At 39.4% G+C, this 24,380-nt stretch overlaps 1 protein-coding gene across 7 annotated transcripts in view; it reads left to right on the top strand.

Moving 5' to 3' along the window:
* The window catches only part of ZNF529 (zinc finger protein 529), a 72,395-nt gene that overhangs the window by 16,535 nt on the left and 31,480 nt on the right, over positions 1-24,380 (top strand). For 6 of the 7 annotated variants that reach the window (XM_059151556.1, XM_059151557.1, XM_059151558.1 and 3 more), the window contains 2 exons: positions 8,790-9,866; positions 10,935-10,994. The exons of the other annotated variant lie outside the window; for it this stretch is intronic. The gene's annotated coding sequence lies outside the window, so the exon portion shown is untranslated. The remainder of the gene's footprint in view (positions 1-8,789; positions 9,867-10,934; positions 10,995-24,380) is intronic. 7 annotated transcript variants of the gene reach the window in all.

A 24,380-nucleotide genomic window follows, 5' to 3' on the forward strand; every position in this document is an offset into this window, starting at 1 on the left:
CAGAGAAGCAGGCAGGGATGGGGTAGGGGGAAGCAAGCTCTCTGCCGAGCAGACAGCCCGTTGTGAGGCTTGATCCCAGGACCTTGAGATCATGACTTGAGCCGAAGGCGGAGGCTTAACCCACTGAGCCACCCAGGAGCATATTTTATTTATTTGGAGTGTGAGTGAGGGGAGGGGAGAGTGAAGTGAGAATCCTAAGCAGACTCCCTGCTGAGCTCAGAGTCAGCCACAAGGCCCATCTCATGACATCTGAGCTTGTGACCTGTGCCAAAAGAGAGACGCTTAACCAACTTAGCCTCCGAGATGCCCCTAGCTTTCATTTTTGAAAGCTGCTCTTTCTACGTATAGGATTCTTGACTAAAGGATTTTTCTTTCAGGATTTGAATTTGTTTCCCCACTCCCTTTTGGCCTCCATTGTTTCTGATATGAAGTCACCTGTTACTCTAATTTGGGCTCCCTTTTAAGTGATGAGTTCTTTTCTCTTGGTGTTTTCAAGATGTGATGTTCTTGCCTTTGTTTTAAGCATTTTTACTCTGATATGTTTGTGGATTTCTTTGTGTTTCTACTACTTTAATTTGCTGAACTTCCTGGATGCATAAATTGTTATGATTGTTAAAATAACATTTAATTGAAGCACAGAATGCTAGTGAGTTGTGGTTTGACAACAGAACACAAGAGAAGTTGAAATAGAGAAGTGTATTACTCACAGGTCTTGGAGGAAGTACATAGCATGCCTCGAGAGGCCAGATGGTAAGGTCAAGGCAGAGTGCAGAGAGAGGTAGTACCTGGGGCACAGGTCTTTATTAGAGTCCATGGATGGAATGTGTTAGGGTTCCTGGGTTGGGGCTGAATTGGTCAATACAAACTGAGAGTGGCATTTTAGTAAGGCTCACAGCGGTCTTATTTCAGGGGCACATTAGGCACATAGATGCTGGGAGGCAGGGGAGACTTGAACAGAAGGCTTTTGGGAAATCGTAACAGGAGCTTCCACTTGCTATAACTCTACATACTGCTATGTAGGGCATGTGCTTTTATGAGGGGCTTAGTGTCAGTTTAAGATTTTGGCGAGGCACTTAGCCAGACAAAATGTATGCCAAAGAAGCAATACCATGAAATAGTATAGCTAAACTCTCATTACTGTCAATAAATTTGGGGAGTTTTTTAAAGTTCTGTTATGCCTTTTTCTCCCTCTCTGCTTATGCCGGTATTCCCATTATGCACATAGTGGCACACTTCACTGGTGCCCCACATTTCTCTGAAGCTCACTTTTCTTCATTATTTTTTCTGTCCTTCAACATGTATACTCTCTAATGACCTATTTTTTAGGTTGCTAATTCTTTCCTCTGCTAGTTCGAATATATTGTTGAGCCCTTCTAACAAAATTTCCATTTGGTTCTTTGAAGGAATTTCTCTTTTTAAAAAAGATTTTATTTATTTGACAGACAGATCACAAGTAGGCAGAGAGGCAGGCAGAGAGAGAAAGGAGAAAGCAGGCTCCCTGGTAAGCAGAGAGCCTGAGCCTGATGCGGGGCTCAATCCCAGGACCCTGGGATTATGACCTGAGCCCAAGGCAGAGGCTTTAACCCACTGAGCCACCCAGGCGCCCCAGGATTTTCTATCTTTTTTGAGAAACCTTATTTGATATAGCATTGTCATCATGCTTTTATTTCTTTAATATGATTCCCTTTAGTTCTTTGAATATATTTACAGTGGTTTCTTTGAAGTCTTTGTGTGTTAAATCTGACATCTGTTGCTCTAACAGGCAGATTTTCTTTTTGCCAGTGTAGAATCATACTCCCCACCAAGTGGGGAGCCTGACGCAGGGCTTAGTGCCAGGACCCTGGGATCATGATCTGAGCAAAGGTAGATGCTTAACTGAGACATCCAGCTGGCCCACAAATAGACATTTTAGATAAGATATTGTTATTGCTGCATTTACCAGCTTAGGAAAATGTCAGAGGAAAATGGTGTTTTCAAGAGGAGATGGAAGAAGGGCCTGAACTGTTCCATGCCCAGAAAAACCAGTGAAGGGGTATAAATGAAGCAAAACCAAACCAAATCAAACCAAACCGAAAAACAAAGGGAGTTGTTGTTGTTGTTTTTACAAAGTTTGATTCTGGGAAACTAATGTTTGGTTTCATGGTTTAAAACTTGCTGATAAGAACAACATTCGCTTGGGCTTTGTTAGAGTATCTGTTGTATACTGCATCACTTTCTTTCTGACCTCAATATGGAAATTAAAGAGGGAGGAATAGGTAAGCCGGGAATATAGAAGGGCTGATCCACTCCTGCTCTAAACACTGTCACCCTTAGCTGGTGGGAAAAAGAGAGCAAGGGAAGGGAAAATAGTTTTAAATGTTCTCATTGTTTTACTGTATTTTAGGGCTTTTTGATATAAAATTTGTATATACTGTATCCATAGGTATGAAAAAATCAACTGCCCTTATTAAGTACCCCTCAATATACTCTAGTCCTAGGCAAACATTAATTCACTTATTTATTTGCCTTTTCTGGACATTTCATATAGATGGAATTATATAACACGTGGTCCTTTGTGACTAACTTCTTTTATTTACCATAGAGTTTTGAAGGTTCATGTTGTATATAGTATGTATCAGTATTAATTTCTTTTTATTGTGTGGATATGCTACATTTTGTTTATCCCTTTATCAGTTGATGGACCTTTGGGTTGTTTTTAGTTTGGGGCTATCGTGAGTAATGCTATCATGAATATTCATGTACAAGGTTTTCATTGAATATATGCTTTAATTCTCTTAAATATATATGGAAGAGTAGAAATGGTGGGTCATATAGTAATTCTATGTTTCACTTTCTGAGGAGCTGTTATGAATAATGCTGCTATGAACATATGTGTGTGTTTTGCATGGACATATATTTTCATTTCTCTTGTGTATATACATGGGAGTAGAACTGTGGATCTATGTTTAACCATCTGAGGAACTGCCAGATTATTTTCCCCAGGAACTCACCATTTTATATTCTGCCCAGCAGTGTTATGAGTTTTTGCTTTCCTATGTCCTTGCCAATACTCATTATCTTTATTTTTGATTATAGCCATCCTTGTGGGTGTGTACTATTTTATTATTATTTTGCTTTGCATAATAGTAGGGTCTGAACTATAACTTTAGCCTGTTGGCTAAAGGAGGTCATGGGATCGTATTATACCTTTACGTATACAGAAAGTAAACAATTCCCTTAACATAAAATCTTGTAAGTATTTATGGAATTCAGTAAAATACCAATGACAATTTAAATATTATTACCAGGCTAGCAAACAGTGAAATAAACAACTAATTAGGTTTACAGGTTTAGAAGGTAAGCGAAAGGAGAATGAGGCCAATATTCATTTACTATTCTTAGTTCAACACCTTATTATATCAGGTTCTTTGAAATAAATTAAGCCTTAGGCTAAGATGTTTACTTTGTAAGATGAAACAGGACTTAAAAGCTCAAAATATAATAGAAAAATGCAGAGGAAATTTTTAAAAGACACAATATAATGTAGAGCATCTGACGTTCTGTAGTTAGGATGAGATTTCATGTTCCGTTTTATACAATCCTATCTTTGCCAGTTTATCACTGTTTCATCTTCTGCCTCATGATGAATATGTGAGCCACCTAAACAATGTAGCATGTACATCAAGAAACCATATATATTCATACTCACAAGACATAAAGGTAAATGTACGACGTTGCTTACAGATCCACAGTTACTGACCCCTTTCGGAACTGGGCTGTCTGTACCATTAACCATCACCAGCCAGTGATGGATTCAGTAAGGATCCAGGCTGTCATTACCTCCTGTCCCACCAAAACGCAACCTCCCACGTTGACACTGCTGAAGGAAAGGGGGCATATCAATATGATTTACTTAGCTAATTAACAAGAATTTATAGCAATCTCTTTTGGTGTGCATAGTGCCTTACATTATACAACTTTCAGCTGTTTTTTAGTTTTGTGACATACAGATAGAAAAACACTCATTTATTGAATGACTACACTGCAGGCACTTTATATTCTTTATAAATACCCTTTCATTTACAGAGAAGGGGCAGAGCAGCAGCATGTCTATCTTCATTTTTTATCTGAAGAGAATGAGTCTCCGTGATCCTAAAGGTTGTATTAATGAAAAATGCTGCATGTGGGGACTGGAATCTAGATCTGTTTGACCCCAGAACTCATGAACATTAACCTGTATCTGACTCTCTCCACACGAGGTTGGATCTGGGAATACCTGCTGGTCAGGAGGCAGCCCATTTTACATCAGATTGTAAAAAAACTTCACACTCATACTTTAGCCCCCATAAACCTCTAAACTGGGAGTAATGGGAGGGCAGGGAGTGCAAAGTGACAGGCTTGAATCTTTAACCAATACTTTTTCTTTTTACAGTCAGCAGGTTTCATTTTCCCAAATACACAGACTAAGAAAAGCAATGACACTGCACATTAGCCTTAACAACTGACCCGTTATCCTGCTGAGCCTTCATCTTCCAAGAGCTGTTGCTCAAGCCTCCTTTAGTGCCACATCCCACCTCCCTAATATCTTGTTATTCAAGCTTATACTTGGTTCTTCTGTTAGACTTTGAATTCTACTGGATCTATCAAGTTTTCTTTATTCTTCTTCTTCTTTTTCCTCAACTGGATTAAAAAATATTCTATCGCTTTTAGAGGTTACCCTTAAATTTTTAACTTTATCTTTGATTCGTAATTAGTTGGCATTTTGAGAAACACCTTAGAATGCTTTAAGCACTGGCGTGCCTGGGTGGTGCAGTTGGTTAAGCATTCAGCTCTTGGTTTGGGCTCAGGTCAGATTATCTTGGGGTCCTGGGAATGGGACTGCATTGGGTTCTGCGCTCAGTGTGGCCTCTGCTTGGGACTCTTTCTCCCTCTCCCCCTTACGCTCTTTCTCTCAAATAAATCTTAAAAAAAAAAAAAAAAAAAGGAGAATGCTTTAAGTACATTCTTTCTATTGTTATCTTGTGATTTTAATGTTTTGAAATCCCATTAATCATTGTTACTTAGTATATGCATAGACTTCACAACATATTTACTAATTTTATCTCATTCTGTTTTTCCAGGTTTAATTTACTTCTTGCTACCATACATCCTTTAGAAATTCTCCAGTGAGTCTATGAAAGAAAAAAGTGGACAGTATTGAATTTATGTCCAAAGGCAGGCTTAGGACCCCATTTCCTCTTTTACTGAGATTCAAGGCCTACTCTATTCCTAGGCACTTGTCATCATGAACCTGCCCCTCTTGTTCTGGTTTGTTTTGTTTTGAGTGCTTTGTGTATAGAAAGTAGGCTTTCCGGGCGCCTGGGTGGCTTAGTTGGTTAAGCAACTGCCTTTGGCTCAGGTCATGATCCAGGAGTACGGGGATCGAGTCCCGCACCAGGCTCCCAGCTCCACAGGGAGTCTGCTTCTCCCTCTGTCTCCTCTCTCATGCTCTCTCTCAAAATCTTAAAAAAAAAAAAAAAAAAAAAAAAAAAAAAAGTGGGGAAGAAAAAAAGAAAGTAGGCTTTCCCATCTGTTCTTTCAACCATAAGACTACTTCCATGCCTTTGGTGTCTGTTAGCGAGTGGAGGCATATAAACAAGGCATTCCAGGGATGTGACTACAAGGGAGAGATGCAGAAACATGATCCAGGGGGCGTCTGGGTGGCTCAGTGGGTTAAGCCGCTGCCTTCGGCTCAGGTCATGATCTCAGGGTCCTGGGATCGAGTCCTGCATTGGGCTCTCTGCTCAGCGGGGAGCCTGATTCCTTCTCTCTCTCTGCCTGCCTCTCTGCCTACTTGTGATCTCTGTCAAATAAATAAATAAAATCTTTAAAAAAAAAAAAAAGAAACATGATCCAGAAAGGTGAGCTGGAAAAGGAAGGAGGACACAGTGTGAAATGGGACCTCCCTTCTCGCCACATACTAATCTAGTAATCTGATTTTACCTCTGCCTGTACTTACTGGAAAACCAGGGTCTGTGGACATGAAGAAGTCTTTCCTTTGTATGGGTTCTTCTAAGCACTCACTACTTAGATATCAAATCACTGTCTAGACAGGACAGTTCATTCAAGAAGTTATTTAATTCAAGAGAATATATTTACGTTTGTGGGGATGAGAAAGGAGATACTAAGTGAAATACCCAATTAAGTGAACATTATTTAAAATTAGAAGAACCTGGAGAAGGCACAGGTTTATCTGGTGAGAATAAAAGGAAATGACCAGTTTTGTGAAGGGGAATCATATCTCCACGAAGTTTCAAGATGGGAAAATGCTCATATATGGGAAAAAGAGTATTTCAGAAAAGAGAGAAGAAACATTTTACCTGAGGCATGGCTTTAAGATTTGCAAGAAAAGACCTTTTTCTCTTTTGGATTCTTTGTTAAAAAAGTGAACAAGGGAGACAAGAGAGGTAAAAGAAGCAATGTTAAACCCTACTTACCATAAGAACTTCCATAATAACTTGATTAAATCTGCCTAGTTAAGTAGTAAACATTTACTATTAAGTATTAAGAATCAATGTGTTAAAAATTCAGCAATACAGGTTTGAGTAATAGAGAAGAAACTGATTATGTACTTCTCTGCACTGCAGGCCTGTCATACGGAATACATTTTTCTAAGTTTCAAATAGTAATTTTTACAGCAAATTTTTTTTAGAGAATAAGACTGTGACTAGAAGTATTGCAGAGTATTTAGAGTGTCTGAAAAATTATTAAATCACCATGATTTTATCTAGGAAAAGGCGGGGAACCTCTCAAATCTGTTAAAAGCACATAGTGATAAAAAATATTTTTTAAAAAGTGTTTTTTGGGGCACCTGGGTGGCTCAGTGGGTTAAGCCACTGCCTTCGGCTTGGGTCATGATCTCAGAGTCCTGGGATCGAGCCCCGTGTTGGGCTCCCTGCTCGGCAGGGAGCCTGCTTCCTCCTCTCTCTCTCCTGCCTCTCTGCCTGCTTGTGATCTCTCTCTGTCAAATAAATAAATAAAATCTTAAAAAAAAAAAAATGTGTTCTTCTTGTGTGCTACTACTGAATCCTGGTCATTTCTTTATTATTATTGTTATTTTAAAATTTTCCTAGTCAGTTCAACACATTAGGATTTGCTAATAGTGTTCCAAGTATGTAGTCCTCTCATCTGTAATTTTACCTCTTACTTTCCTATTCTGTTTAAAAAAATAACATGTGTCTCGGGCTCTCTGCTCAGCAGGGAGCCTGTTTCCTCCTCTCTCTCTCTGCCTGCCTCTCTGCCTACTTGTGATCTCTCTCTGTCAAATAAATAAATAAAATCTTTGAAAAAAAAAAAAATAAAAAAAATAAAAAAATAACATGTGTAAGTTTAATGTTTACAATGTGATGATTTGAAACATGCATATATTATGAAATGATTACCACTATAAGGTTAGTTAACACTTCTATCCTTTCATATAATTATCTTTTTTGTTTTTGTGGTGATAATGTTTAAGACCTAATCTCTTAACTTTCTTTTTTTTTTTTTTTTTTTTTTTTAAAGATTTATTTATTTATTTATTTGACAGAGAGAAATCACAAGTAGGCAGAGAGGCAGGCAGAGAGAGAGAGAGGAGGAAGCAGGCTCCCTGCTGAGCAGAGAGCCCGATGCGGGACTCGATCCCAGGACCCTGAGATCATGACCTGAGCCGAAGGCAGCGGCCTAACCACTGAGCCACCCAGGCGCCCAATCTCTTAACTTTCAAGTACATAATATATAGTATTGTTAATTATAGTCACCATATTGTACATTAAATTCTCTAAAACTTACTCACCTTTTGTATCCTTTGACCAGTATCTCATTTCTCCCACCCTCCTAACCCTTCGGCAATTACCAGTTTGGTTTTTTAGATTTCACATGTAAGGGAGATCATACAATATTTGTCTTTCTCTGATTTATTTCACTTAGCATATAACCTCAAGGTCAATCCAAGGTGATCCAAGGTCACAAATGGCATGATGTACTTAATTCTAAAGGCTGAATAGTATTCTGTTGCATATATATATACACATTTGCTTCATTGATTCATCCATCAGTGGATACTTTCCGTGGAAAGTGGATTGTTTCCGTGCCTTGGCTATTGTGAAGAATGCTGCAGTGAGTATGGGACTGCAGATATTTCAATATCTTGTTTTAATTTCCTTTGGATAGCCCTATATTGCTATTTTACTTGATTAGAAACATCATAACTCCGCAAACAGAATCAAGATGACACATACCTGACTAGACACAGTGCTTCTCAATTATTCATTAATACCATGTACAGTTCTTATTTCACAGTCACCGTGGAATATACAAAATCATGATAAGTAAGAGTTTGTACAGACACCTTCAGTTTCCTATCTCATCCACTTCACAAAACCACAATCCCATGGACCTTACATAACTCCACTAAGCCCATCTCATAATTCCATACCAGAATACCAAATCTTTGAAACCACTTACTGCATAGACACAATGAGCTTCAAACATTTGTCACTCACAGTTATTCTGCAAGGTTTATCAGCTTCTTAGAAAGCTAAATATAGGGGCACCTGAATGGCTCAGTGGGTTAAGGCCTCTGCTTTCCGGTAGGTCTTGATCCCAGAGTCCTGGGTTCGAGCCCTGAGATCGAGCCCTTCTTGGGGCTCTCTGCTCCGCGGGCAACCTGCTTCCCTTCTCTCTCTGCCTGCCTCTCTGCCTGCCTGTGACCTCTCTGTCAAATAAATAAATAAAATCTCAAAAAAAGTTAAATATAAACTGACCTATTACCCAGCATTTTTTTTTTCTAGGTATTTACCAAGGAGAAATGGAAACGTGCCAGCTTTATTCATAATATATAAAACCTGGAAATACAACAAGTGTTCAAGAGAAAAACGAATAAACAAACTGGCATATTCACACAACTGAATGCTGTCCATAAATAAAAAGAATGAACCACACAACATTAATAAATATCACAAAACTGGGATATGCAAAAGGAGACATATGTAATTGCAGAACTGACAAAACTAAATTACAGCGACGTATCTCCTAACTATGGCTGTTTCTGTTGTGAGACTGACTGGAAAAAGACACCAGAGAACTTCCTGGCAGTGATGGTATAAAACCCGCACCAGGGCAGGAATACACATACTTAGCCTCTGCAGTGTGCCAGATGCCATTCTGGGTGCTGGGGCTTTCACAAGGGGCAAAACCGACAAGAAAACGCTTCACCCTCTGATTCACGACCCCGGGCCTGGGGTACCGCAACATGCAGGCCTGAGGGGAGAGAAACCTCCACAGGCTCCCCATTCTCGTCTCAGCCATTTCCGCCCAAACTGCGGTACCCATTCAGCCTTTCTTGGCCCGACCGCCCTCAGCACGGATTCCCGATTCCTTCCTGGTCCTCCTACGCTAGGTTTCGGATTCTTTCCTTTCTTCTCAACGCTTCAGGATTGGGGATTCCGCTTCTCTCCAGGTCCTCCCGGACACAGGTTTCTTCCATCATCCTCTTCGCCCCGCCTCCGGCTGGCTTCCGCTTCCCTTTTCCTTATTTCCCCAACCAGGTTTCCAGTTTCTTCCTCGGCTCGGGCTCTGGTTCAACCCAGGACCCCACCTCGCTCTCAAAGAATCAGCCGGCTCTTCGGCGTCTGAAGGGCCGTCTGTGGCAACCGTCCTTCGCCCAGGAGGAGGGACCCGCGCACCCTGTAACTCACAGGACTTTCCCGGGGGTGGCGCGGACTTTGCGACCGTTGCCCTCCCGGCTGCGCTCGAAAACCGGGACAGTTTCAGTGTTGGACTACGTTTCCCACAGGCCCCAGGGACACGAATGAACTTCGACTTTTGGTTCCCCTTCCGGTATCGTCGTGGTTATTGGAGTATGCCTGGTGAGTTGAGCTGACCCAGGTTACGTTGTGGGAGCGGGTTTCGGTGTGGAGGCCCTAAGCTCCGCGGGCGCGGGGTGGGGCGGGTGGAGCCAGGGGGCTCGTCCCCGGCCTGAACCCGGGTGGACGTTGGTTTACGGTGTTATTGTCTGTGACGAGTTCATTGTGTGGCGTTAGAGCACGCGCGCGCACGCGTGTGAGTGAGAGTGTGTGACGGGCCCTGAAGTGCCCGGACTGGTATACAGTTGGGTTAGTGGGACTATCAGTACATAGTCTCCGGTGATGTGGGTGTCCGATACTGGGACCGAGTGATTCTGTGACAGCTCGGTTGTACTCAGTTTGAAGGAAGTGGGTGTAAACCTGTAGGAGTTTGAAGTTTTGTTGTTGTCGTTGTTGTTTTGATGAGCTTGTAAGAGTGTGTAAAATAGGGTTTTTTACATATATATATATATATATATATATATATATATATATATATAATCACCTTGTCCTCAGTACCCAGCCTGGTGCTCAACACAGGGGGACATTGGTGAAGTGAGTGTTGCCCACCCAGGATCCACTCTAAGTTCCATGGTTCCTTGGAACGTGTTTCCCTGGATTCTCCTTTGTTCTTACACCCTAGGGCCAGTTTGGTCTAGAGAACCAGGCATCAGAGGGGAAGTCATTGATTTCATGCCTAGAATGAAAGTCCCAAGCAGGAAGGTACATCCGAAGTCATGGGATGAGAATTTAGCCTTGCACTTGACTTCAAGACAGACTTCTGGGAAGACATGAGGGGAGGGGCACAGGGAAAGGATTTTTTCCTGAGCAAACCTCTTTTGACACACCGGAGGGCATTTACATGTTTCAGAACCACACCTGTGCCCCCTAGAAACTGCTATGAACTTAGATTCCAGCACTGGTTACAGGTGATGTTGACCTGTTTTTCTGAATTGGTAAAAGTCAGCAGTATCCTAGTTACCTCTTACTTCCACCTGGGTGTGTGATGGGTAATGGGTTATGTCTGATGGTGGACAGTGTGTTCTTACGTAGCCTGTCCAGGGTCTCAAGAGTTTCTTCTTGGTCCTGTAGTTCTGCAAGAGAAGCCCCCTGAAGTGGAGGAGAGCGTTGCCACTTAAAGGCCTGTTCAAGGTCAGTTCATGTTTATTTTTTCTGTCATGTATATTTATTCTACAGAACGTTAAATATTTGCTATCATTCTAAATGTTAAGACCTAATTGTGTGCTGTCCATTTACCTGGTCCCTAGGTTGCTCCTACCCAATTCATAACAGGACCATAGGGAGGAGTCCCCTTCTCTTCCAGTGCCTTTGCAAATGCCTTTTTCCTTCTCAGTTAATATTCACATCGCTGTTGGTTTTATTCAGTTTCCCCATGTGCTCTATTCTTTCCAAAGGATGGTACAGAAATAGAACTAGTTGAACTCTTCAAGGATAAACTAAGGACTTATTTTAGAATGTGTGTTGTCAAGGAAGAGACTGGTGGTTTGGTAGAATAAAACACCAGATAACCTTAGATTTTATTCATAGACTTGATTTTCAAAGTCAGGAAGACATTTTAGGAATAGGAATATGATTGGAGTTTTGTGAAGAGAGGTTCATGTGAAGAGGGCAGGGAGTTTTTCCCGAGAGTCCATGAGATTTGAATGGTGATGATTATGTCTTGAGATTTGGCAGTATGACTCTCTTTCAGACCACGAAGTGGTATAAACTGCGAGAGGCAGCATGGTATATTGGTATTTGAGTTAGAAGCAGCATCTTCTTTTTTTATTAAAGACTTTTTTTTTTAAGATTTTATTTATTTGACAGACAGAGATCACAAGTAGGCAGAGAGGCAGACAGAGAGAGAGGAGGAAGCAGGCTCCCTGCGGAGCAGAGAGCCCGACGTGGGGCTCGATTCCCAGGACCCCAGGATCATGACCTGAGCCAAAGGCAGAGGCTTTAACCCACTGAGCCACCCAGGCGCCTCAGAAGCAGCATCTTCTTATGGAAATACAATGCAGGCCACTTGTGTAATTTAAAAATTTCTTTTGCACACATTTGAGAAAGTTAAAAGAAACAGTTGAAATTAAGTTGGATAATATAACTTAAAAATATCATTTCAACATGTAATAATATAAATAAGTGGAAATATTTTAAATTCCTATCTTCATACTAAGTTTTCAAGGTCTGATACATATTTTACTGTTATAGTACTTCTCAGTTTGAATGCTAAATTTTCAATGGTTATGGTAAAGTGTAGTTTTATCAAAACAAGACCAGTGCTCTAACCCCTGAGCTATGGAGCCTAGTTATATCAAAACAAATTGTATCAAAACAATAAAACAAAAAAATTAAGTTGTGTTTAATTGAAAAACATACTGCTTTTGTATTTGAATTAAAAATTAAAATGGAAAATTCAGTTCCTTGTTCACTCTAGCCACATTTCAAGGAGGTCAGTAGTTATTAGTCTTTATGTTTTATAATTTTATGTTGTAAAATGTAGATAATGATCATATTAATGCCTGTTTTTGTAAAGATTGGATGCATTAACCTGGGCACAGCCCTAGAGCACTTAATAACAGTCTTGCACTTAACAAGAAACAAAACTTTGTACTCAAGAAACAAAACTGTTGTTATGTGAAGATTCTAAGTATTCACTGTAAATTTTCTATAAATCAAGAACAGTGAAAATATAAAGTTAATTTTGATGGGCATTTACTTATTTTTAAAGGTTTTATTTATTTGTTTGACAGAGAGAGAGACAATGAGAGCAGGAATACAAGCATGGAGAGTGGGAGAGGGAGAAGCAGACTTCCCACCAAGCAGGGAGCCCGATGTGGGGCTCAATCCCAGGACCCTGGGATCATGACCTGAGCTGAAGGCAGATGCTTAACGACTGAGCCACTCCGGCACCCCTTGATGACCATTTAAAAGAATCTTTGAAAATCACATTTGCTGATGTCCTACAGTAGAATTTAATCTAGGGACACCTGGGTGGCTCAGTCTGTTAAGGGAATGCCTTTAGCTCAGGTCATGATCCCAGGGAGCATGGGACTCCCTCCTCAGTGGGGAGTCGGCTTCTCCCTCTCCACTCTCCCCCAGCTCCTGTTCGCTCACTTTCTCTCAAAAATAAATTGGGGGGAAAAAAAACAAAAAACAAAATACTTCTTAACCTAAGGCAAATTGATTCTATTTTTGTTCTCACAGGGACCATAAATCTCTTGAAATTCTATTCAAAATCATTTAATATAATGCCTAACATTTTTAATTTTTATTTTTGGTTTGTTTTATTTGCAGAGTATCTTTAATTTCTTGGGGTTACATGAAACATATATGAAAGTTCAAAACTAAGTTAATCACATTCCATAAATGTGATATAATAACATATAGGTAAGAAAAACTATGTAGTCTTAAAAAGGAAAATGATATTAATATTATACAATATATTTCCATAGGAAGAAGAATACTTCAGATTGCTAATATTATATATGAATCAGTTTTACTAAGATTGCATTTGTAAGCAATCTTGTAAGAATATATCGAAAATATCACTCATTGAATAATAAAGGAATGAAGGCATGTATAAGCACATACTCTGTACGAAACACGTTTTTGCCTCATTTATACACGTTTTCTTATTTAGTCTTTTTAATAAAATTCAGGAAAACTGAACCAAAATTCAAGTAAATTTGAAGATCTAATTGGATTTCATGAGTCAGGCAGCATCCCATTTAACAAATAGTAGGGCGCTCCACTGAGCTGAACAAAAGGAAGGTTTTAAAAGGAAGAGAGGGCATTAAAATTTTTTTTTATTAGCAAGGAATGCATTGTTTAAGCAGGATTAACCTCCTAAAGAGAGCTGACAGGGTCCATCAGTAAATTTCATAGTTTTGACTAGAAAATTCCATGTTGACTGGTTAAAGGTTACATTCCTTGGGGGTTGAAATTGCAGTTAGGTTAGGTATTAAGTCTCAGTTTACTGACTTAGGGCCCAACCTAAGTGATGCTATTTTGGGTCTGTGGCTTTCTTTTTAACAATTCGTCTCCTTTGATCAGCTTAACTGAGAGATCAGAATTTAACACATTAGTACAATTTGCTACCACTTGTTAGTTCTTGCCGCTTTGGTGATTCTTTGCGCCGCATTCACAGGTCCTGACTTTTGGCTTTATCTCTAATATTCATAGGTTACAACTTTAGGTTCACAGTTTTTAAGTCAGTCATCCTCTTTTTTCCTTTCTGATTTTCCAGTCTTAGAGAGATCATTTGGTTAGTGGTCAGTGGCTGCAAATGTGCACCTAATGCTTTTGAGAGAATATAAAGCATCAAGGAGATTATTATGATGACTGTAAGTGGATAATTCTCAATGTTAGGGGTGCACTTTGAAGCCATGATCCCCAAGACCCAGAAAAATCAAACTCAAGTAAGTTAAAGAAAAACTCCTGTTAGGGGCGCCTGGGTGGTTTAGTGGGTTAAAGCCTCTGCCTTGGGCTCAGGTCATGATCCCAGGGTCCTGGGATTGAGCCCCGCATCGGGCTCTCTGCTCCGCGGAGAGCCTGCTTCCTCCTCTCTCTCTGCCTGTCTCTCTGCCTACTTGTGATCTCTGTCTGTCAGATAAATAAAATATTAAAAAAAAAAACCAACAAAATAAACTCCTGCGGAAGGCATCATCTTTTTAAGTGGCTTTTTTGGTGATCTTATGTAATTGATTTTCTACTTCCCCAGGAGTGTTAATCCAGGTAGAGCAGGTGGTGGTGTACACAGCACAGATACCTCCTTGCTCAGCTAAAAGATAATTGAGAGTTATGCTGTTAGCAAGAACAACTTTGTCTAGGCCAGCCTTCTCAGGTCCCCTTCCTCTTTGGGAGCTTTGTACTATCACTTTGCTATCCCTCAATAAATCTTGCTTTGCTGCCCACCTTCCCTCAAAAAAACAAACAAACAAAAAAAACTTTTTTCTTGAGAGTCTAAAGATTTTTTTCGGACAGTTACTGCATTAGCAGCAGATTCTGCAAGAATCTCAAGAACTAAGACGTTAGCTTCATTTTTATCAATCCCTAATCACTAAGGATAGGAACCTGCCAAAACAAGTGAATCTTGAATCATGAATGCCTCCTTGTAGATCCTTTATAACTTGATGATGGAAATTCAGATGTCTTATTTTACTTATGAAAAGTTAGGGGCACAGTTAGATTTTCTCCTCACCTGAATAAAAGGTTCTAAATACCAAAGGTTACCCCTTCTGCCTCCAGTAATGGCTGGGAGATAAAGAAGAGGGTGTTCTCTTTCTAGGCCAATACCAAAGGAAAGAAAAGGAACAGAAGGAGAAAGGGTTTCATATGTAGTTAAAGTATGAAGTCTTGATCTGTAGTCGTGGGTGAAAGCAGTCTACCTTGATGTCAGCTACTTCTCTTCCTTGTCAATTTGATTTATAAATCTCCAGCATCTGTATGCCATCAAGTGTCATGTGGAACCTTCTCTAGTTGTGTGATGTATACCCAAGGCTTGATACCTTCTAGTTTTGCAAGCAGTGTTAGCGGTTAGGAGCACTTGGTAAGTAATGCCCTCTTTACATCTGGCTCACGAGTTGTCTTTTTCTGGTGATTGTTGGAGAACACCCAATTACCAGGCTCTGTACTGACAAACCACACCCTTTGAACTGGGATCCAGGAAGGCTTCTTTACCTATAGATGGTAAGACATTAGAGACATTAGAGTAGCTGGTCATACTAGCATGAGACAATAAAGGATCAGCAGAAGGTTATATACTGAGAGGATTTCAAGAAGTTTATAAGGTCTTTGTTAAGGCTTGTATGATTTGTCCAATGAAGTGGGTGTCTCAATCACTGCAGATCGTGGATTGTATATATCCCAAATGGGAAACACACTTTTTTTTAAATTAAATTTATTTATTTTCAGCATAACAGTATTCATTATTTTTTCACCCCACCCAGTGCTCCATGCAATCCATGCCCTCAATAATACCCACCACCTGGTACCCCCAACCTCCCACCCCCCTGCCACATCAAACCCCTCAGATTGTTTTTCAGAGTCCATAGTCTCTCATGATTCACCTCCCCTTCCAATTTCCCCCAACTCCCTTCTCCTCTCTATCTCCCCATGTCCTCCATGCTATTTGTTATGCTCCACAAACAAGTGAAACCATATGATAATTGACTCTCTCTGCTTGACTTATTTCACTCAGCATAATCTCCTCCAGTCCCGTCCATGTTGCTACAAAAGTTGGGTATTCATCCTTTCTGATGGAGGCATGATACTCCATATTGTATATGGACCACATTTTCCTTACCCATTCGTCTGTTGAAGGGCATCTTGGTTCTTTCCACAGTTTGGCGACTGTGGCCATTGCTGCTATAAACATTGGGGTACAGGTGGCCCTTCTTTTCACTACATCTGTATCTTTGGGGTAAATACCCAGGAGTGCAATTGCAGGGTCATAAGGAAGTTCTATTTTTAATTTCTTGAGGAATCTCCACACTGTTCTCCAAAGAGGCTGCACCAACCTGCATTCTCACCAACAATGTAAGAGGGTTCCCCTTTCTCCACATCCCCTCCAACACATGTTGTTTCCTGTCTTGTTAATTTTGGCCATTCTAACTGGTGTAAGGTGATATGTCAATGTGGTTTTAATTTGAATCTCCCTGAGGGCTAGTGATGATGAACATTTTTTCATGTGTCTGATAATCATTTGTATGTCTTCATTGGAAAAAGAGACACATAGACCAGTGGAACAGAGCAGAGAGCCCAGATATGGACCCTCAACTCTATGGTCAATCTTCAACAAAACAGGAAAAAATATACAGTGGAAAAAAGACAGTCTCTTCAATAAATGGTGCTGGGAAAACTGGACAGCTATATGTAGAAGAATGAAACGCGACCATTCTTTTACACCATACACAAAGATAAACTCAAAATGGATAAAAGACCTCAACGTGAGACAGGAATCCATCAGAATCCTAGAGGAGAACATAGGCAGTAATCTCTTCGATATCAGCCACAGCAACTTCTTTCAAGACATGTCTCCAAAGGCAAAGGAAACAAAAGCGAAAATAAACTTTTGGGACTGCATCAAAATCAAAAGTTTCTGCACAGCAAAGGAAACAGTAAAAAAAAAAAAAAAAAAAGAGGCAACCCACAAAATGGGAGAAGATATTTGCAAATGACAGTACAGACAAAAGGTTGATATCCAGGATCTATAATGAACTCCTCAAACTCAACACACACAAAACAGGCAATCATATTAAAAAAAAAAATGGGGAAACACACTTGTTAATAATATTTTTCTTTGACACTTTGAGACCTTGTGACATGTGAAGGCTTTGAGGGAAAACATACCTACAATAACAATTCATACTGACTTGCAGCTGAATGCAATTTACTTACAGGTGTTCAAAGGGTCCAGAGGGAGGGCATCTGAGGCCTCTGGGAACAAAAATAATTTTTCAGGGGCGCCTGGGTGGCTCAGTGGGTTAAGCCGCTGCCTTCGGCTCAGGTCATGATCTCAGGGTCCTGGGATCGACTCCCGCATTGGGCTCTCTGCTCAGCAGGGAGCCTGCTTCCTCCTCTCTCTCTCTCTGCCTGCCTCTCTGCCTACTTGTGATCTCTGTCTGTCAAATAAATAAATAAAATCTTTTAAAAAAAATAATAAATTTTTCAGGATTATGGACCTGACGGATCAGGCATTGACAGACTGTTTTTGCAGTTTTACAGATGTGTCCCCACCAATGTCTTATTAATAATGAGTCATCCTAAATGTCCTGTGGTAGGTAAAGGAAAGCAAAAGTCAAAATACAGGGTTTGCCAGGGATTGGGGAAAAACTAAGCAGCTGTTGTGGGTTTCCCATACCACTGAGTGTTCTTTTAATTTATAGCCGTTGTATACCCATCTTGAGTTCTTTGATTTAGGGGGAAACTGTTGCTGTGTTTCACGTACCTCAAGATGGCAAAAGTATGGCAATGAGGGGCCATTTTTGCAAAAGCAGAATTGATTTTTATCCACATGTGTCACAATCTTTATGATGCGTTGCTGCTATCTCTGACGAAAGCCAGCTTGAGCACATTATAAAATTTCTTTCCAAGGATTCTTTCCCAACAAATCTATCACTTTGTTTTTTACATCACTTTGTTTTTTAGATTTTGCTTTATGTTTTCCTTCTTTAAATAACCAGCCCCACCGTAGGACAACTTCTTTTCCTTAAGAAAAATGTATTTCCATTACTCATGCTTTTTCTTAGCAAAAACACACATCTTTCTTTGCATGCAAAGTTGTTGCCCTTATTCTTTCTAGTAGTCTTAATTACATTTCTTAGCATTCTTAACTCTTAGAAACCTTAATTTCTAGTGAAAATTAAGTAGTAAGCATATATGAACTGTCTGGTGTACCAGCAGTCTTTAGATTTGCAAATTTATGAACGTATTACATAAATTTTCGAGGCATATGCCTTTTAAATTTTCCAGTGTAGCATTAACACATCCATAGCTCTTTTAGCTTCCCCATAATAAGAAGCCAAAAGTAGCTAAATCTGTTAAGTGATTAATATTTCAGTATTTTATCTTACTTAGAAATGATCTAGATATTTAGTGAATTTAACTTCACTCATCATTTAACCTAACTAAGCAAAACTTTAATTTTTAGGTTACCATAAAGATTTGAAAACTTAGTAGACATTAATATTATTGAAAACTGCATTTACGGGGCACCTGGGTGGCTCGGTCAGTTGGGTGTCTGCCTTCAGCTCTGGTCGTGGTCCCGGGGGCGTGGTATCGAGCCCTGTGTCGGGCTCCCTGCTCGGCTGGAGGCCTGCTTCTCTCTCTCCCACTCCCCCTCCTTGTGGTCCCTCTCTCTCTCTCTCTCTCTCTCTCTCTGTATCAAATAAATAAGTAAAATCTTTTTTTAAAAAAGCTGCATTTACAAAGTTTATCTTGCTTCCACATTTAATTTATGTTTAATTGTTTTTTTTTTTAAAGATTTTATTTTATTATTTATTTGAGAGAGAGACAGTGAGAGAGAGCATGAGCAAGGAGAAGGTCAGAGGGAGAAGCAGACTCCCCATGGAGCTGGGAGCCCGATGCGGGACTTGATTCCAGGACTCCGGAATCATGACCTGAGCCGAAGGCAGCCGTCCAACCAACTGAGCCACCCAGGCATCCCTGTTTAATTGTTTTTAACTATTATGTTTATATTACCTACAAAAACTTTATTAAACATTAGACAAAGCCACTGTCTTGAGCTATTATTTTTTATTTTGTATTTAACTTCTGGTATAGTAACATACATTAATTTCAGGTGTACAAAATAGTGATTCAGCAATTTTGTACATTGCTCAGTGCTCATGGCAAGTGGTACTTTTTAATGCCCATCACCTCTTTCACCCATCCCCTCCCTTCCACCTCCCCTCTGGTAACCATAAGTTTGTTCTCTGTAGTAAGGAGTCTGTTTCTTGGTTTGTCTCTTAGTCTTTTTTTTCTATTCCTTTGCTCATTTGTTTCTTAAATATGCGTGAAATCATACAGTAAATGAATGAAATCATATGAGTGAAATCATACAGTAATTGTCTTTCTCTTATTTCTTTATCCATTCATCTATTGATGAATGTTTCCGTAATTTGGCTATTATAAATACTGTTGGAGGAAGTTTTTTTTTTCTAAGATTTTGTTTATTTATTTGACAGAGAGAGATCACAAGTAGATGGAGAGGCAGGCAGAGAGAGAGAGAGGGAAGCAGGCTCCCTTCTGAGCAGAGAGCCCGATGCGGGACTCGATCCCAGGACCCTGAGATCATGACCAGAGCCGAAGGCAGCAGCTTAACCCACTGAGCCACCCAGGCGCCCCTAAATACTGTTGGAGAAAACATCAGGGTGCATGGATCCCTTTGAATTAGTGTTTCTATTTGACAGACAGAGATCACAAGTAGAAAGAGAGGCAGGCAGAGGTGGCGCGGGGAAGCAGGCTTCCTGCTGAGCAGAGAGCCTGATGTGAGACTCCATCCCAGGACCCTAAGATCATGACTTGAGCTGAAGGCAGAGGCTTAACCTACTGAGCTACCCAGGCACCCCTTATCACTAGTTTTAATCTTTTGAGGAACCTCCATATGGTTTTCCACAGTGGCTGCACCAGTCTGCACTCCCAGTGCAAGAGGAAGGATTCCTTTTTCTCCTCATCCTCACCAACACTTATTGTGTTTTTGATTTTAGCTATTCTGCCTAGTATGAATTGATATCCCATTATAATTCTTTGGATTTACATTTCCCTGATGGTCAGTGATGTTGAGCATCCTTTCATGTGTCTGTAGGCCATCTTTAAGTCTTTGGAGAAATGTCTGTTCATGTCTTCTGCTGTTTTTTAATTGGATTATTTGTTTTTTTGGGTATTGAGCTATGTAAGTTCTTTATATATTTGGGATACTAACCTTTTATACATATGTCATTTGCAAATATCTTCTCCCATTCAATTGCCTTTTACTTTTGTTGATTATTTCATTTGCTTTGCCGAAGCTTTTTATTTTGATGGAGTTTATGCCTCAAGAGACATATTTCTATTATGATGGATTACATGCCTCAGGAGAGGCATTCGATCCTAGAAAAATGTTGCTACAGCACACGTCAGAGAAATTACCGCTTATACTCTTTTCTCGGATTTTTATGGTTTCAGGTTTCACATTTAGGTCTTTAATCCATTTTGAGTTCATTTTTTGTATGGTGTAAGAAGTGGCCCAGTTTCTTTCATTCGCATGTTGCTGTCCAGTTTTCCCAATACCATTTGTTGAAGAGACTATCTTTGTCTCATTGGATAGTCTCTTTTCTCTTGTTGAAGATTAACTGATCATATAGTTGTGGGTTTATTTCTGGCTTTCTATTCTGTTTCACTGATCATTATCTGTTTTTAAGCAAGACCATACTGTTTTGAATACTATAGCTTTATGATATAACTTGAAGTCTGGAATTGAGATACTTCCAGTCTGTTGTTCTTTTTTTTTAAAGATTTTATTTATTTATTTGACAGAGAGAGATTACAAGTAGGCAGAGAGGCAGGCAGAGAGAGAGAGGAGGAAGCAGGCTCCCTGCTGAGCAGAGAGCCCGATGCGGGACTCGATCCAGGACCCTGAGATCATGACCTGAGCCGAAGGCAGCGGCTTAACCCACTGAGCCACCCAGGCGCCCCCCAGTCTGTTGTTCTTTTTCAAGATTACTTTGGCTATTTGGGGTCTTCTGTGCTTCCATTCAATTTTAGGATTGTTTGTTCTAGTTCTGTGAAAAATGCTGTTGGTATTTTGGATAGGGATTGCATTAAATCTGTAAATTCCTTTGGGTAGTATAGACATTTTAACAGTAATTGTTTTTCCATCATGGGCAAGGAATGCCTTTACATTTCTTTGTGTCATCTTCAGTTTCTTGTATCATTGTTTTCTACTTTTCAGAGTACAAGTATTTTACCTCTATACTTAAGTTTATTACTAGTATTTTTCTTCTTTTCACTGCAGTTGTAAATAGAATTATTTTTAAAATTTCTTTTTCTCCTGAGTGTAGAGAAAAGCAGCAGATTTCTGTCCATTGATTTTGTATCCTGCAACTTCACTGAATTCATTTTCAGTTCTGGTAGTTTTTTGGTGGAGTCTTTAGGGTTTTCTATATATAGTATCATGTCATCTGCAAATAGTAAAGTTATACTCTTTTCCTTACTGATTTGGATGCTTTTTATTCCTTTGTCTGATTTCTATGGCTAAGCCTTCTGTACTATATTGAATAAAAGTGGTGAGAGTGGACATCATTTTCTTGTTTCTGATCTTAGAAAGGCTTTCAGTTTTTCCCTACTGAGTGTGATGTTAGCTGTGGGTTTTTCATGGCCTTTATTATGTTGAAGTATTTTTCCTAAACCTAGTTTGTGGAAGGTTATCACGAATGGATACTGTACTTTGTCAGGTGCTTTTTTTGCATCTGTTGAAATGATCATATGGTTTTTATTCTTTCTCTTATTGATGTGATATACCACACTGATTGATTTGCAAATATGGAACCACCTGTGCAGCCCAGGAATAAATCCTCCTTCATCATGGTGAATTATCTGTAATGTATTGTTGGAGTTGGTTTGTTAATATTTTGTTGATGATTTTTGCATGTACGTTCATCAGAGATAATTGGCCTATAATCCTGTTTTTTTGTGGTGTCTGTTTGGTTTTGGTATCAGGGTAATGCTGGCCTCATAGAAAGAATTTGGATGTTTTCCTTCCTTGTCCATGTTTTGAAATAGTTTGAGAAGCATATTAACTCTTCCCTAAATGTTTGGTCAAATTTGCCTATGAAGCCATCTGGTCCTGAACTTCTGTTTGTTGGGAGGTTTTTTGGCATTCCTGATCCTTTTTTTTTTTTTTTTTTTTAATTTGACAGAGATCACAAGTAGGCAGAGAGGCAAGCAGAGTGAGAGGGGGGAAGCAGGCTCATCGCTGAGCAGAGAGCCCGATGTGGGGCTCGATCCCAGGACCCCGGGATCAAGACCTGAGCCAAAGGCAGAGGCTTTAACCCACCGAGCCACCCAGGCGCCCCTCCTGATCCATTTTCATTGCTAGCAATTGTTTTGTTCAGATTTTCTATTTCTTCCTGCTTCAGTTTTGGTAGGTTTTATATTTCTAGGAATTGATCCATTTCTTGTAGGTTATCCAATTCATTGGCATATAAGTTTTCATAATATTCTGTTACAATTCTTTATATTTCTGTGCCATGGGTCGTTATTTCTCTTATTTCTGTTTTTTTTCTTTTGTTTTTGAGTCCCTTTTTTGGGATGATTCTTCCTAGAGGCTTATCAATTTTATTGATCTTTTCAAAGAAACAGCTCCTGGTTTCACTAATCTGTTCTTTTGGTTTTGTTTCTAATTTTAGTTTCTAGATCACTCATTTCTGCCCTAATCTTCATTTCTTCGTTATTCTTTCCTTCTGTGGGTTTTGGATTTTGTTTGTTCTTTTTCTAGCTCCTTTCGATGTAAGGTTAGGTTATTATTTGGGATTTTTCTTATTTCTCAAGGTATGCTTGTATTGCGTTAAACTTCCCTCTTAAAACTGCTTTTCCTGAATCCCCCAAATTTTGGACCATTTTATTTTTATTTTCATTTATTCCTATATAATTTTATTTCTTCTTTGGTTTTTTGCTTGACCCATCCATTGTTCAGTAGCATGTTATTTAGCCTCCGTGTGTTTGTGCTTTTTCCTGATTTTTTTCTTGTGGTTGATTTCCAGTTTCATAGTTTTGTGGTCAGAAAAGATGCATGGTATGACTTCAGTTTTTGTGAATTTGTTGAAACATGTTTTGTGTCCTAATATGTAATCTGCTCTGGAGATTGTACCATGAGCACTTGAAAAGAATGTGTGTTCTGGTGTTTCAGGATGGTATGTTCTGAATATTTCTGTTACAACCATCCACTATCCAGGGTATCATTCAAAGCTGTGTTTCCTTTTTGATTTTCTGTTTGGATGATCTGTCCATTGATGAAATGGGGTGTTAAAGTTCCCTACTATTACTGTATTACTATCAGTTCCTTTATGTTTGTTTTTAGCTGATTTATGTATTTGGATGCTAACATGTTGGGTGCATATTGGTAGTTATTGTATCCTCTTGCTGCATGGTTCCTTTTATTGTTATATAGTGTCCTTTGTGTCTTGTTGCAGTCTTTATTTTAAAGTCTGTTTTGTCTGATGTATTTCTACCTCAGCTTTCTGTTGACATCTATTTACATGATAAATATTTCTCCATACCCTCACTTTCAATCTGCAGGTGACTTTCGGTCTGAAATGAGTCTTGGCATGCCTGGGGGCCTCAGTGGGTTAAGCTTCTGCCTTCAGCTCAGGTCATGATCTCAGGGTCCTGGGATTGAGCCCTGCATCGGGCTCTCTGCTCAGCAGGGAGGCTGCTTCCCTCCTCTCTCTCTGCCTGCCTGCTTCTCTGCCTACTTGTGATCTCTCGCTCTGTCAGATAAATAAATAAAATCTTTATAAAAAATAAAATGAGTCTTATAGGCATATAAATGGGCCTTTAAAAAAAAAAATTCCATTACCCTGTGTCTTTTGATTGGAGCATTTACTCCATTTACATTCAAAGTAATTACTGATAGATATGTATATGTTGCTATTTTGTTACTTGTTTTGTGGTTATTTTTGTAGTTTTTCTCTGATCCTTCTCTTGCTCTCTTTCATGGTTTGCTGGTTTTCTTTAATGATATACTTAGGTTCCTTTCTCTTTATTCTTTGCCTATCTATTACTAGTTTTTGATTTGTGGTTATCATTTGGTTTGTACATAACATCTTCTGCAAAAAGAAGTCTATCTAAAGTTGATGATCACTTAAGTTTGAATCTATTTACTCCTTCCTATCCTGACATTTTAGGTATACGATGTAATGTTTTATATTCTTTTATTTTATAAATCCATTGACTGAGTTTTATAGATATACTTATTTTACAGCTTTTGTGTTTCATGCTTTTCATACTCTACTTATGGTCTTCTTTTCCACTCAAAGATTCCCTTTAATGTTTCTG

The sequence above is a fragment of the Mustela lutreola genome, chromosome 16 (assembly GCF_030435805.1).
Source record: "Mustela lutreola isolate mMusLut2 chromosome 16, mMusLut2.pri, whole genome shotgun sequence".
Classification (NCBI taxonomy): Eukaryota; Metazoa; Chordata; class Mammalia; order Carnivora; family Mustelidae; genus Mustela; species Mustela lutreola.